General features: G+C 33.6%; 1 non-coding gene across 1 annotated transcript; it reads right to left on the bottom strand.

The window, feature by feature from the left end:
- Nucleotides 1-427: 427 nt before the first annotated feature.
- Nucleotides 428-511, bottom strand: TRNAL-CAA (transfer RNA leucine (anticodon CAA)). The gene has a single exon. It is a non-coding gene; the product is annotated as a tRNA-Leu (tRNA).
- Between the last annotated feature and the right edge of the window lie 4,364 nt (nt 512-4,875).

Below are 4,875 nucleotides of genomic sequence, written 5' to 3'. Positions count from 1 at the left end.
TAAAGCAAGGATAAGTTGACTGTTTGACCTCTTTAATTATCTCTTAATATCCTTAGGTACTATTGACCTTACTAGTGAATATGTAATTCATAAACTGATTTATGAATTTCATCTCAATAATCATTTAGTTCCAAAAGTTAACCCTTAGGGGAACCATTATTTAACTCCATATAGGAAAGGTATAGATTCCATATCTGTATACTATGTCCCCAACCATATACACCAATGAATCCCCAAAACAAAAGTTTTGACAGACTATAACGAGTTAATCAAAAGACTCAAATGATATAAATAGGAGTTCATAGTAACTTCAGGATTTAGATCAATTTGTATATGACTATCTATTGATATGTTCAATTAATACAATATAATGAAACAACATTCAATTAAGTATTAATAACACATCAGGTCCAGTTCTACACATAATTGTCAGAAGTGGGATTTGAACCCACGCTCTCTCTCGAAGACCAGAACTTGAGTCTGGCGCCTTAGACCACTCGGCCATCCTGACGTCTCTTATTACTTTTGCATTATAAGTTTGAAGACCATTCATTCTTACGAAAAAGAATTTTAATTGATCATTTATCAAATGAAAATAAAATTGTGAAATTATGTCAGAAGTGGGATTTGAACCCACGCCCTCTCTCGAAGACCAGAACTTGAGTCTGGCGCCTTTATATAAAGCACATCCACTAAGATGTCTTGCCACATCAGTAATTCGGATCTAGATTCATGTATTCATAATACTAGTGAACCGTACTAACAGTATTTAATCCAAAGATTCCATATAACTTTGTTATACTGTGAACAATTTAAATTCATTTCCTCAATATTAACCCTCTTATACCAATACAAGATTGATGTCACATTGATGAATTTGAGAATATTATGATATTGAAATAATATTATTCATACAATAATAGAAAACATTCAATATATGCAAATAAATTAATTTCATTTATTTTTTTCATAATAATACTTTCCATTACATATGATTTAAGGGCTCCATTCCCAAGAATCTCCTACTTGCCCTAAAGCAAATGGGGCATCACCTTCAAACTCATGTTTCTAACATTATCCTTAAAGGACTTAGTAGTTAAGGCCTTAGTGAAAATATTTGCAAGGTTATGTTCATAATTTGCCTTCATAACTGCTGCATCTCCTCTGTGAACTATCTCTCTGATCAAGAGATACATCCTCTCAATATGCTTTCCCCTCTTGTGACTCATCGATTCTTTTGAATTAGATACTGCCCCACTGCTGTCATAGTACAAGACAAGTGGCTTATCCACGTCTAAAACTATTTCTAGATATAGAACTGTTTGAACCACACAACCTCCTTAGTTGCATCACAACCTGTTATGTGTTCGAGTTCCATGGTAGAATCTTCAATACTTGTTTGTTTGATACTTTGCCAGACTACAACTCCTCCACCAAGAGTTATCAGTGACCCTGAAGTCCATTTTCGGCTATCTCTATCTGATTAAAAATTAGAATCAGTGTAACCAGTGGGGTTCAGGTCAACACCTAAATAAACAAGCACGTATTCTCTAGTTTTCCTAAGATACTTGAGAATATTCTTTACTACTATCTAATGAGTCAATCCTGAGTTAGATTGATAACGACCGACTATCCATACTTCATAACAAATGCCAGGTCATGTACACAACATGACATACAATAGAATGCCTACTTTAGAGGCATAGGGATACTGTCTCATGTCCTATTCTTGTTGTGGTGTCTTAGGACACTATTCTTTAGAAATGAAAATTTCATGACAAGTTGGTATATCAACCTTCTTCGAGTTTTTCATAATAAATCGTTCTAGTATCTTATCAACATAAGTTGCTTGAAACAGTACCAAGAGTTTTCTCTGTTGTTCTCTAAGAATCTAAATGCCCAGAACATAGCTTGCTTCTCATAAATCTTTCATTTGGAATTGTTCAGCTAGTCATTTCTTTACATTTGTTACTATTTCTACATCATTGCCAATTTCTAGAATATCATCATCATAAAGAACCTGGAACACCACTTTGCCATATTTGATTTGTTTATAGACCCAAGGTTCGTCGAAGTTTTGTTTAAAACCATAAGTCTTAATTGTGTCATCAAATCTAAGGTTCCAACATCTTGAAACTTGCAAACTTTTTGCTCTTGACCTTTTATCTTGAACCCTTCTGGTTGAGACATATAAATGGTTTCATCAAGATATCCATTTAGAAAAAAATGTCTTAACGTCCATTTGCCATATATAATAATCCATGCATGCAACTATGGATAAGAGTATGCGAATTGATTTTAGCATGGCTATAAGGGAGAAGGTTTCTTCGAAGTCAAACCTTTCCTTTGGAGTATAGCTGATTAGTGCCCAAAAATACACATTTATTGATTTTAATAGTCAAAATAAATTAAGTTTTAATTAATATTTTCATCAAATTAATATGATTAATTTTATAAATGAAAATATTTAATTTTAATTTAGTTTGTTTTATTTTGTAGGATTTAATTGACATTTTTGGCACTTGGAAACAAAGAAGAAATAAATAAATAAAATTGAAGAAATGAGGAAAAGTTGTCATTTTTGCAACTTGAACAATTTAGCCCAATTCAGCGCAGGCCCCAGCCAGCCCAGGCCCATTTCCTTCCCAGCCACCGAGCCGAAGCCGAGTCGCCGAGCCGAGCCACACCTAGCCTCCTGACGCCTGCCAACCTCCTGCGTGCCACCTGTCAGCTGCCCAGCCTTCAGCAACTCTCCCAGCCAGCCCAAAGCAGTCCGGCCTAATCCTCCAGCTCCTTCAGCCTTCATTCCAACAGCCACATGCATCTCCAGGCCCAAACGTAGCTTCCAGGCTTCTCCCTTCCTTGCCTTCTTCAACCGAAGACCCAGTTTGAGTCCAAGCCCAATGCACACCCAAAGCACCAAGCCCACCAGACCCAACTTTCTCCTCTCCCAGCCAGTGCCTACGTGGCACTCCCTCATTGGCTGGAAATGGGTCAAAACCCTCTTGTGTCACCAGCCATGTTTTGTGGGTATTGGGCTTTGTAAATTGTTATTTTGAGCTTTAAAGCTCATGTTTTTGTGATATTTTAGAAAAGGGGAAAATGACAATACACCAAAATAGCTAGGTTAATATTAATAATAAGATTTTGATTTTTCAAAATCATATTTTATTATTAATATTTTAGATTTATTTTGTAAACCCCATTTTGTTGTTTAATTTCTTTTTAGTCCTTTTCTCCCTCTATAAATAGGGACTCCTTTTTCACACTTAGTATGTAATTTTTAGAGTAAAAGAAACTATAGCAAAATTTCTACTAACTCTCTTCTCATATTTTCTTCTTAGAATTTTGTGAGAATCATGAGCATAATGGCCTAATCTTCCTAGGAAGCTTAGGGATGATTCCATATGCTAGTGATGTTATTTTGCTACTTCGATTTACTATGTTCTTATTGTAAAAACTTTGAGTTATTTATGTTCTTTCATCTCCATCTTTATTTTGTTATCTTTATTTACTTATGCTAATAGTATATAGGATTAGTCATGCTCTTTCTATGTACTTCTAGTTAGTAAAAGTAATATTGATACCTAACTTTATGTCTAATCTTCTATTGCCTTATTGCCTTTGGGTATTTTGTCATTTTTAGATTTTTCATAAGATTAACATTGTGCTTTTAAAGTAAAGAACTTTATAACTCAAATGAACTTTTGTTAGAAAAGACTATGGACTTTAATGTTAGATTTTCAAGTAAATGTTGGGAAGTGAACTATTTACTTGTGTATTTTTGTAAATCAAGTAACCAAGTAACTAAACAGGCATATGGATGATTCTTGAAACCTTTCATTTTCTCAACTCTTGATTACATCTTAGCTTTATTTCACTTATCTCATTTTATCACTTTATCAAAAAGACAGTACCAAAATATCAAACCTCTTTTAACTTACAATTTTATTTATTTCTTGTTACTAACTTTTTGTGTTATTTTCTACTAATATTTTGATTTTAGGTTACCTCTTTGTGGATCGACCGCCCAATTATACTACAACCGCCGCTTAGTGGTTGTCACGATTTGGGCGTTAAACAATAACCTTTAGCTACTAGCGTAGCTTTGAAAGTATCTACTTTCCCATCCACTCCTCTTTTCATCTTGAATATCCAAGTACAACCGAAAGGTTTGACATTCTCAGGTGTATCTTAAAGCCTCCAGACAGAATTGGAATATATTGATTCCATTTCTAGGTTCATGGTGTCTTGCCACTTTTTTTCTTAGAATCATTCTTTGCAACTTTGTATGTCAATGAATCATATTTGTTTGTGTCAAACACAAGAGTTTGAACTTTATGTGGATTTCTATGCTATTTGGAAGGGTACACAAGAATACACTTTTGAATCTCAACACATGAGAGAGTGTTATTCTCACAATACAAAGAGAATAAAGTTCTCTATTTTTCTCTCTTGGCAAATAATGTGAAATGCATCGATTGTCTTATCTTCTTTCTTGATGCTTTGTTCTATTTATATAACAATAGAAGGAAGACCTAACCCTAATCTCATTGGGCTTATGCATCGGCCACAATCCATTTGGACTGTGGTTGGCGCCAACTATAGGGTTATGGGCCCTATGATATTTTATATCTATAAAATGCTATTTGTGGGGCATTTATCATATTATTTTATGTAGTATACAAATATACCACAAAATTAAACATGATTAAATTAATTTTCAATTAAAAATAAATTTCACAATATAATTTTATTTGTCAATAAATATTATTTCACCAATAATATTAATTTGTGAGATAAAAAATAATACTTTATAATTTTTAATTATTTCCTTTTAATACCAAAATCCCTCCAGTGTGTTATCGAGCTAGT

The sequence above is a fragment of the Humulus lupulus genome, chromosome 6, assembly GCF_963169125.1.
Source record: "Humulus lupulus chromosome 6, drHumLupu1.1, whole genome shotgun sequence".
Taxonomy (NCBI): Eukaryota; Viridiplantae; Streptophyta; class Magnoliopsida; order Rosales; family Cannabaceae; genus Humulus; species Humulus lupulus.
This window is presented reverse-complemented; position numbering and strand designations above follow the sequence as displayed.